The 11435-nt window shown below is 37.6% G+C and overlaps 1 long non-coding RNA gene across 1 annotated transcript; it reads right to left on the bottom strand.

Annotated features, from left to right (window-relative positions):
* Nucleotides 1–9437: 9437 nt before the first annotated feature.
* On the bottom strand, nt 9438–10844 carry LOC136705156 (uncharacterized). Its single transcript, XR_010804020.1, has 3 exons — nt 10741–10844; nt 9697–9805; nt 9438–9613 (listed from the first exon to the last, which is right to left on the bottom strand). It is a non-coding gene; the product is annotated as an uncharacterized lncRNA (long non-coding RNA).
* Nucleotides 10845–11435: the final 591 nt, after the last annotated feature.

The following is an 11435-nucleotide window of genomic DNA, read 5'->3' as shown; positions in this document are numbered from 1 at the left end:
ATTTGTGCATATAAGTGAGCCACAGGGAGGCGGCGCTGTGTGAGTCTGAAAGCGAGTGGTTTGTTGTGAGTGTAGTGCTGAGCTTGGGATAAGAGAGTAAGAAGGATGAAAAAAGACAAAATCTTCAGAAGACATTTCACTCACAGGCATGAGGCTTTAGCCTCTAATTATGTGTGTTTTGAGTCTCAGTTCACTGGAAAATGATGTGCTGTGGTGTGATAGTAGACACCACATTAGCAGACACTGCCTTGTAGAAATATTGTAGAACCGTCTTAGTTCGTGTATTTTTTTCTTCCTCCAAAGTTAGAAATTTGCTCTGTAAGAAACGTTTTTTTTTTATATATCGTAAACACGTGTGTTGGTGTGCACTGTTGGGCTGTGCTGAGCTAAACTGCACAGCACAAAAACTCAGAAAACCCTTCATTCGACTTTCTGCTCACAGATATTAAGCTCAGTGCAGCTTGGCAGTTCACTGGGAGCAAGGCAAGGACACACCCTGAAGGGGGCCTCAGTCCTTCACAGTGCCACACACACTTACATCTATGGACAATTTTTGAGTAGCCAATCCACCTACCAGCGTGTGTTTTTGGACTGTGGAAGGAAACCAGAGCACCTGGACTGTCTGTCTGGACACTGATGGATGACTGTCGAGATCCTCCTCCACGCTTCAGACCAGCTGCCCACGCTCCAGCAACCACCGAGTGCCTTGAAGCTGTCCCTACACTGAAGTTCTCACGGACTACTAACTATTATCACCAGTAGATTGACCAGAGGAGGATGGGTCACCCCTTGTGAGCCTTGGTTCCTCCCAAGGTTTCTTCCTCAGCTGGGGGAGTTTTTCCTTGCCACTGTCGCCCCTGGCTTGCTCACTTGAGGGTTTTACATTTGTTTTTACATTTCATGTCAAATCTTTGTCTTACTGGAATTCTGTGAAGCTGCTTTGTGACAACATCAGTTGTGAAAAGCGCTATATAAATAAATTTGATTTGATTTGATTTGGAGGAAATCCACATGAATACAGGGAGAACACACCAAATTCCTCACAGACAATCTCCCAGAGCAGGGCTTGAATCCACAACCCCAGGTCCCTGGAGCTGTGTAACAGCAATACTTGTTGTGCCACCATGCAGCCCTGAACAAAATATTTTGTATTCCACCGAAAGTTTAGAATATATGTAAATCTTGGTAGATCAAGATTGGTATTAATACTGCCATTTGAAAACATTTAATTCTTATTAAGTCAATAATTCAGGTCATTATTTATGACAAAATACCATCAGCAGCTCATTATAGCTACTTCATTTAGAGCATGCTGTTCTCTTCTAGAAAATACAAACAGCCCCCAAACACTAAAACATGCCATATAGGCTTTCTCTCGTCTGAAGCTGGTATTTGGCAGGAGATAAGCTTTTGCAATAATATGGTGCAAATGTGTGGTGCATGTATGGCAGAGTATATGCACGTTTGTGAATGCTCGTTTGCTCGATACCAGCCAAATGGCAGACTCTGCAGAGTTAAGTAAGAAACGTATTCATCAGTGAAGGGCAGAGAAATCAACCAATAAACCAAGATCCAGAATACAAAGAAACAAAAGCTAATTCTAAAATAAACTATAGCCAAAAAGCAAATACTCTTTTGGGTTTTTTTTTTTTTTGTCTTATTGCTTGTCCAGGATGTATGTGTGGGTGTGTGTGTGTAAATATATATATATATATATATATATATATATATATATATATATAGCATGCCGACAGAAACCCTAAACACTACAAAAACGTTCAGAAATTTTAAGTGTTTACCTCATAAATATACTGATATAGTGTTCCAAGTCCAAGATAAAGGCAAACGTTGCAAGTTTTATTTGTTTATTTATCTGATATGTGTAAATGTGTGGTGCAATGAGAAAAGAAATATTTGCACCAGAATAGGGCAGAGAAGTTAACCAATAAATCTAGATCAATATTACAAAGAAAAATATAAACTTTATTAAATATGAGAGCTATATATCTCTCTTATTCTCTCAGAGAACTTGTGTACTTCTCTGCTTTGCCTCATTTACATACGAAAGTGTAGCTAATAGTCCACTAATGGGCTGAAAGAGTGGGGGTCTTGTCCTCATGTTTTGAAAATTTCAGCCTTTCTAGTGTTAAATGACCTACATCTGCTTTAAGGTGCCTGCTTACAGAAGAAACTCTCAAAATGATGTTGGATGCTCTGGAAAAGTTGCACATGAGTCAAGCAAGGTTTACCCCCCACCCCCAGTACTGGGCTGTGGAACAGTGAAACTGCATTCTTTGGAGTGATCTAAACCTCTAGGATGTGATGAGATGTTTTGTTGTGTCATTAATGTACTAGTATCACTAACTCTCAAACCCCTGTGTATAACACATTCATCAACAATATGTATCACTAACGAACACAGCAACACATCAAGTAAGTGCAACAACATTTAATTACTTACTAATTCAACAAGGAGAAGGCATCTGTGTCTTTCTCATCTACTGATTAAAGTAAGGCCAGTATTATAGGAAACGTCTACGATTCAGGGGAAACGCAGTTCTCTTTTAAATTGTTTACATTTAGAAGCTCTGTGTCTTTTAAGTTGGAATTGTGTGTCTGAAGGGGAAAAAAGCGGTTGTTTGGACATGCCTGAAGTTTAATTTGTCTGTAAATTTTATTAATTGTTTGAGTTACCACACAAACAAATTTTTTTTTCGAGTTGTTTAGTTTTGTAGCACGTTTGGTAATGCAGTTTGACCTCCATCTTAAGTAATCCAAAACAGCAAAATAAGTAAGTATTACCCAGCTATGAAGCAGGAATAGAGCAAAATGCTAATTTCAGTTTAAGCTTTTCAACACTTGGAATTCTTCAGATGCCTCTAACATAAGCAGAGTGAGAAAAAGAAAACCTAGCATACTGGACCAAGATAATTAAAAAAAAAAAAAAAAACATCTAACTAATAGACACAGGCTGTGTAAGTACATTAGACCAGTTTTAAGCACACAAACAGACTGGAGAGCTAGTAAACAGTGAGGAAACTTTTATAATTTTACAATGTGTTTTTTTTTTAATTACAATTGTGAACACTGCCTTTAATTCTTGTTGAGCCTTTCTCTCCTATAGTTGTTTCTAAATGTGTTCTTGTCTCTACTTTTTCAGTCGCAGCCCTTTATTTAAAAACAGCATATAAATATAAATATCAATATAAATAGCCAGGGTCCGACTGTTTAGAAACTGTTTATTTTTGTGCAGGGAAAATGTTTTCTGTCAGCTATTTGTCTTTTATCCAAAGACTCTTAACATGTGTTGGGAAAAGTGGGTCAGATTTTTTTTAGCCCAGAGATAATGGAACTTTTCAGAAAGAATTAAAAAAGATAAATGTACAAAACACAAATACCTCAGTTCAAACTCATTCAGCTGGTTTGCAGACAAGAAAAGAAAATAGTTTACAATTCTTATTTTTGTTAACACAGAAATGTTCTCTGAGGTCAGAAATCTCCATACGGCTGCCAGATACACCCACCTTCTACTATTAATACACTACTACTTATGCATCCTTTTACTCATTGTCTGCATATGTACAGTACTGTGTAAAAGATTTTGGCACCTGAGAAAATATGATTTAAAAAGCTATTTATCTGAGCAGTAAGAACTTATTGGCTCAAAACTAATAAACAAATATATATTGGAATAAAATCTAATAATATTATTACACTAAGTAGTGATATTCTGTAAATGAATGTGTTGTATAACCCTTTCTCAATGCCAATCATCAGCTAGCAAGGCTGGAGAGCTATTTGTAATCAATAACTGATCCAGTACCTTATGTCATGAATGATCTCATGGCTAAATGCAATCAAATCCTCATTTATTCATTCATTGTCTGTAAACGCTTATCCAGTTCAGGGTCGCAGTGGGTCCAGACCCTACCTGGAATCAGTGGGTGCAAGACACACCCCAGAGTGGGCGTCAGTCCTTCACAGGACACATTCACTTACACCTATGGACAATTTTGAGTCACCAATCCACCCATCGACGTGTGTTTTTGGACCGTGGGAGGAAACTAGAGCACCCGGACATAGGGAGAACACACCAAACTCCTCACAGACAGTCACCCGGAGCGGGACTTGAACTCACAACCTCCAGGTCCCTGGAGCTGTGTGACTGGGTCACTACCTGCTGCTACAGAAACAAAGGTTCTGTTATTACTAAACCTGTAGAAAAATGTGTTGTTTTAACCCTTTCCAAATCTCCACTATTAAAAGTCCACTATTATTTGAGGTTATCATCAAATATCTAGTTTTACAGCTTAATCAATACTTCCATCCATCCATCCATTATCTGTAACCGCTTATCCAATTTAGGGTCGCGGGGGGTCCAGAGCCTACCTGGAATCATTGGGCGCAAGGATTGGAATACACCCTGGAGGGGACGCCAGTCCTTCACAGGGCAACACAGACACACACACATTCACTCACACTTTCGAGTCGCCAATCCACCTGCAACATGTGTTTTTGGACTGTGGGAGGAAACCGGAGCACCCGGAGGAAACCCACGCGGACACGGGAAGAACACACCAACTCCTCACAGACAGTCACCCGGAGCTGGGATCGAACCCACAACCTCCAGGCCCCTGGAGCTGTGCGACACTACCTGCTGCGCCACCGTGCCGCCTTAATCAATACTTCATTATCTTAAATAAAGTGTGCTGCTGATTTAACAACTCCATATGATAAATGAGAACATCTAGAAACCAACTTTGTTTTTCACACTTGCTCACAACACATCTACTATTTTTTTTATTTAAAAACACACTTTACCATATTTTTTTGTATTTATTGTAATTATTTGTAATTTCATAACATCACCATGCTTATTGAGAAGATATTCAATAATAATTATAATTGTAGGTACCTAAGATTTTGCACAATACTGTATTCTGACATTTTGTGTGTAATATTCTAACTTGATGTATAATAAACATCATCATAATTTTATCAAGTTGCATTTATATTGTGTTATTCCTATACCTAAGGTGATTAAATTTCATTACATTTACTAATGTTTGCTTATAGTGGTCCTATAAATTTTATGAAATTTTGACAATTCTCTGAAATGTCCCTTCTTTCATTAAAATTAAGTTAAAATTATAGAATCAGAATAAGAGTTAGAATAGAATCAAGCTTTATTGGCCACAAATGCTCACACATGCTAGAAATTTGTTTTTATGTTCCAGTAGCTCAGAGTGCACAAGACAATATTTCACAGCAGCACAAAAAAATAAATCCCAACACATTCCTAACATACAACCGTATATTGTGCCTGCTTTATCTTAAATTGTGCATAAACATGGCTAGAAGATTGTCAAGGCCTTAAAATTTTCCAATTGCCACTTTAATGATAAAGCAATTACATTCTGGAACATGTGGCATTTGTGAACATTCTGGAACATGTGAACATTTTTTAAAGAAAAAGCCTCTGGATAAACAGCTTAATATCATAAAAAGCTAAGTGTGTGTGATAAAATTTTGGAATGGCTTTGGTGGAATATAATGTCTTAAATTCAACTTCTTTAAGCCCAGAAGCTCTTCTTTGTATCACTGAAGACCAGCAGCAGAGCACATCTTAAGCACAGCTATTTTGCATTCTGATGAAGTATCAGGCTCTTGAAGGGTTGTTCCACTGCTCAGAAAATTTGTGATTTCATAAGAGTGTTATATGTATTTGCAGTATCTAACTGTTGAGGACATTAAATGTGCAAAGTGAGTCGTGAGATTATTTTGTCAAGATCGAAAGATGCAGTGGTAAAATCAGCAGCACCAGTCACAAAATCAGGAAGGAAGTGGAATCCAGATTACTTGGGGAAATGCACTGTAGAGGTGCTATTGGGATTGTTGGTGATGTAGCATGTAAAGTTCACATGGAACTGGTGGAAATGAGCATGCATTAATGATGCTAGTGGGGCTAGGTACAGCCTTAGACACCAGGGAGGTCAGTGTGGATTTACGGTGGTTGATGATAAAAGGTAAGGTAGAACTGTAAAGCTGGCTTGGCGGGGGCTGGGATGCCAGACTTCACCGTTGAGCCTTCTGGAGGTGTCATGGGCTTAATTCAGTGAAACACCAACAAGAGAAGGTGCCTACCTGATTACCCCTGTGAAGAGCTAGTGATACAGTGGCTGGTTTTGGGTACTCATGGGCTGGGCTCAATGAGTAACCGTACTTGTTAACGATAGCTGGTTGCTGATAGGATCATGAACGACCAGAGCAACCTAAGTGTTGAGGTGTAGAATTCAACAGGAATTTTGGTGGCTGCAGGTAGGAAGAGAGTGTGGTGGGCCCTATGTGAAGCTCTAATGGATTGGCATAGTATACTTTACATCTTATCTTGTATATGATTATAATTAATCAGGAGTGTGATGGCCTACGGGAAGAAGCTTCTCTGTAGCCTGGTTGTCCTGATCCTCATTTGGCTAAAGTGCCAGCCTGAGGGAAAATGCTGAAACAGGTGGTGTCTGGGGTGTGGAGGATCAGTGGAGATTTTCTGTGCATGCTTTCTGGTTCTGGAGGTGTGCAGATGCAGCAGCTTAACACCACTGGTCATCTCTGCAGACATGATGATGCTCTGAAGTCTGTGAGTGTCCTGATTGGTGGCTGAGCTGCCTCAAACTGTGATGGACATAGAAATGACTCAGTGATGGCTGTGAAAACTGCACCAACAGATCCTGGGGCAATTTGAACTTAATCAGCAGATGCAGGAAGTACGTCCTCTGCTGAGCTCACTTGATGATGGAGGCAATTTATTTTTTGTCACATTTCAGGTAATCATTGTGCCCAGAAACTTACAGGACACTAAAAACATCATAGTTTTGTTAAAGATGGTGAGTGCTGGCAAGGTAAGGGAGCTTCTCCTGTAGTCCACTAGCAACATTACTGTTTTAACTGTGTTCAGCTCAAGGTTGTTTAGGCTGTTTTGACCTTATCAACCACCTGTTTGTAAGCAGACTCATCACTGAAGCGTCCCCCCCATGGAGGTACAATCATTAGTGTACTATGAGAAGAGAAGTGGGGAGAGTACAAAATCCTGTCGAGTGCCTGTACTGGTGATCTGGATTCCTAAGGTGACCTTTCCCAAACTCATCTACTGCTCTAGGCCTGTGAGGAAGTTAGTAGGGCCTGGCACACTGAGCTGGTTCATTCAGTATGCTGTGTAGTCATTTTGTCAATTACATAAATTCTTGGGTGTTCAAGGTGTGAGAGGGTAAGGTGGAGTCTCATGTTCATTGTGTCGTCCAACAAAAAGTTGGCCTGGTATGTAAACTGTAGGGGTCCTAGCAGGATGTATGTGATGTCTTTCAAATGAGCAAGGACCAGTCTCTTTCTTAAATGATTATATTCTTGGGGATGTGTATTAATGGAGGATTTGAAGCAGATGTGTACAACACACACCTCCAGTGATGTGGTGAAAGAATTTCCCGTTCTGTGTTTTAATGGGGCCCAAATTACTTAATTCATCCTGATTCTAGAGCTACACTCCTATCCGTCACCTGGAATTGGCCTGAACTGTTTCTTTTGAGGCTGCTCTATGACTCTGTGATGGTGAAGGCAGTTGAGCTTTGATAGCTGGATGACAGGGACTAGATGAGCAACCTTTCAGGAAAAGTATATTGCATATTTGTATATTGTCCAATCTAAATTGTCTGGCTCTTCCTTTTCATTTTGTTGAAAGCCAAAATGCTTCAGAACTTGTGAAGTTGCATTTGGTTTTGCTGCTAGGTTTGCTGCCATTGTGTTCATTTTAAAAACAAAGCCTAGCACTAAGCCATTCAGCCTCAGTTGAGAAAAATGACACTCTTGAAAATGCATTATTATTATTTTAATATTATTATTATTATTTTTAACAGGTTTAAACAAAGTTTTTTGAGATTCAATACAGATACACACTAAAGTGCACTTTCAGACAGTTGATGGCTCATTGGCCAGCCCAATTTCTGTATGCCATCTTCTTGAAACGACTACTTCAGTAATAATGACAAACCAGGGCTTGTCATTATTATATTTAATGCGAGTCGTGGTGGGAACACAGATGTCCTCACAAAAAAACATGATAGGTCATTATATGATTATGGCTACATTCATACAAAAAAAACACACCTTACATATAAGGGACTCCTATAGGAAAAATATAAAACTTTGTGTAAACCTTATATTTTAACTATTTGTGAGAACATATGATTTTAATATGAAACATGTTTGTAGCTTGTTGTTCCTTAATACATTTTACACTGATTTTATATAATTCTTATAGATTATATATGTTTTATATAAAATTCACCTATTATAGTTTCAAAGTTTTTACAGTGGATTTAAATGTTATAAATGTATTTTGAACATGAAAAATTAATTTCTGACATCTTATTCTTTCAGGTTTATGTGTAGCATTTTACATTACAACATGTATGATTATGTTACAGTTACTAAATATACTACACAATACATGATATATATGTATATGTACTAGTGATAGTAAAAGAAAATGTTCAAGTTACTGGCAGCAGTAGAAAAAAAAAACTCAAGTCAAGGTAAAATTATATTTCAAAGCTTTTCATAAGGTGCAAACATGATAAATTTGCTGAAATGTTAATTAAATGTATTGCAGCAAAAAAACTCACGTTACAGATTTTCTCTGAAATTTTATGATTAACGTAGCCAGGAGTGCCAAATCCAGATAGTTAACACCTTCACTAAAATGGTGGGGCTAAAAGTTCTGCAAATAAACACTTATTTTACAGATGTATCCATCAATTATTACAATTGAACGTAATGAAATGATGGCTCTAAAAGCTGTGGTGGACATCCAAGCAAAAACATAAAACTGACAACTGCCTTTTGCTCAGAGTATTTAATTAGGCTTAAAATCAAGAACCCAAGAGAAACAGTTGACATTCAGACCATACTCGAGGATACATGAAATAACATGGGAACTTATTTTTTACACATACCTTAGGCATATAATGAAATCTATGTACACCAACAAAAAAATTCAAATAATATGCAAAAATACAATACAATTACAAAACATTCAAGGTTTTGCAGGAAAACAAAATTTTTTTCAAGATTTTTTACAAATATCAAAATAATTTTAAATTACTGCAATGAAATGTCTTTGAAAACCAAGCACACTCTCCAGTTCATTCATTGTCTGTAACTGATTATCCAATTCAGGGTCACAGTGGGTCTGAAGCCTACCCAGAATCACTTGGCCCAAGGCGGGAAACTCTCCAGTTCAGTATATATATATATATATATATATATATATATATATATATATATATATATATATATATATATATATATATATATTAAAATCTGATATTTTTCAGTCTTTGAGATATAGCTAACTGAATAAACTCTTCGTTATTAACTTTTTATATTACTAACATTATATATAAATATTATTAGTCATGTAGATCTAGGAGCACACATGCAATATCTAAGGTTTGTCACAGAGGTTCAGGTGAGCCCAAAGGCCATGAGCTGGACTTCTTTTGCTCCTGCGAGATCTGGACACTTGTGACGATAATATGAAGTGCTAGAATGCACATACCTCCTCCTAATGGACAACCAATTGACAGATGATACAGGTAATATCTGCATTTTTGCTTCAGCTTTCTCCCAATTTAGAGTTCTCCTTACCTTCCAGACTCCTTTGGTCTTCCTACAGAGACTCTTTTGTTGTGGTTAGAGGTACCCCTAGGTCTGGTTTAGCTGCCTTCCATAATACATGTGAACAGTGGACTGGAACCTGTAAATTGGAAGTTATTCACACGGTTAGTCCTTTGACCACCTCATTTGGTGAAACACCTATTTGATGGACAGCCCTTCTTTTATATTTGACAAACTTCTCTATTTTTTTTCTCTCATTTCTGGCAAGGCTGGGATCAATGCTATTAGGTAGACAGAGAGAGGAAAGCACCTACATCCTTACCCAGTCACATAAAGGACCCAGAATGCTGGATTAAAATTTAGTCTAGCTTGCCATCAATTTGGAGGGCAGCTGCCTAATATTCAGATGTTTTCACATTGAGTCTCATCTGAGCCCCACATGGGGTGCCAGACAATGCGCTTGGTTTATCTGTAAAAATACAAAAAGTGAAAAACTTAACAATTTTCTTTGCTGAGTTAGTAATTCATTAATCTTAAAAATTTAAGCTTACGTTTCAAACGCCAGACATTAATATAATGATAAAGGATACTTAGAGAAAATGTATCTTATTTAGAAACAGGAATAATTTTATCATATCATGTTATAGTGTATGTTAATGTGTGTTTATACTGTACATCTTACTGCTGAGGGACAAGCTTTTCACTCACGTTAACACCTATTTAATGTGATGTGACAATAAGGCTGTCTTGATCTGATTTTGATTTGCTGATATTTAGATTGATATCTCCTCTTTTACTGACCTGTAACTTTATCTGTTGGGAGCCTATTGATAATCAAGAGAGCACACACTTGTAGCTAATGTCGATTAGTATCTCATATTTACACACATCTTCAAGAAGCAGAATAAACAATACACAGGTGTTTATGCACATTCAACCTGTAGTAAGTACCTAATTATTCTCCTGCAGCTTTGGTAACAATTTTATGGCTCCTCCGTTTCCTCATTAACCCATGGCTTCACTCTAACTATAATAAAACAAAACAATCTTAATATGGGTTACATAACTACCTACCAGGTTTTTCCACTTGTCTAAACAAATTCCCACTGAATCAACCTTTGTCTGTATTCCAAGATTTTTTCCTCTGGTGACATCGCACAGTTCGGTTAAAGTAAGAATTTGACGGACAGATATAAAATAATCCAGGTCATAAACATTTAGACTGAGCGAATAACAGAGCAGCGATAGAAACAAGTAAATAGTGGGACTCTTCAAACGTAATGGCTGAGAGGCGGGCCCAATTCTCATTGGCCAGTTTTCTGAATGACAGACAGATTAACCAATTAAACTAAAAGCAGCTTGGTGAGCGAGCCAATAGCAATTATTTCAGCGTGGTAATGTAGCAACAACAGATTTATTTATTTATTAATTTTAAATAAAATATGTATTTTTGCAAAATTTTTTATTTCATGGATTTATCAAAATATGTCTCTTAAAAGCCATCAGTGAGATTTCAATTTCATACATCAATGAGGCCTCATGGTATTAGGGTATTTGGCATCACATATTTAACATATAGCTAGTAAGTAGTGGCGGATGCTGGTCTTTCAAGGAGGGGAAGCTCAATTTCGGCCTACATCATAAAATGTGTCGGTTTATTTATACGTAAATTCTACCCTCCGTTCCTTTTCAAGAAAATTATCCGTGACCCTGTTGTACCAACAAGGTGTCTTTTCCAGGGACTTGACTAGTGTCCCCTCAGTGGCCAG

The sequence above is a fragment of the Hoplias malabaricus genome, chromosome 8 (assembly GCF_029633855.1).
Source record: "Hoplias malabaricus isolate fHopMal1 chromosome 8, fHopMal1.hap1, whole genome shotgun sequence".
In the NCBI taxonomy this organism is placed as follows: Eukaryota; Metazoa; Chordata; class Actinopteri; order Characiformes; family Erythrinidae; genus Hoplias; species Hoplias malabaricus.
Note: the sequence above shows the minus strand (reverse complement) of the source record. Positions and strands in the feature narration are given on the sequence as shown.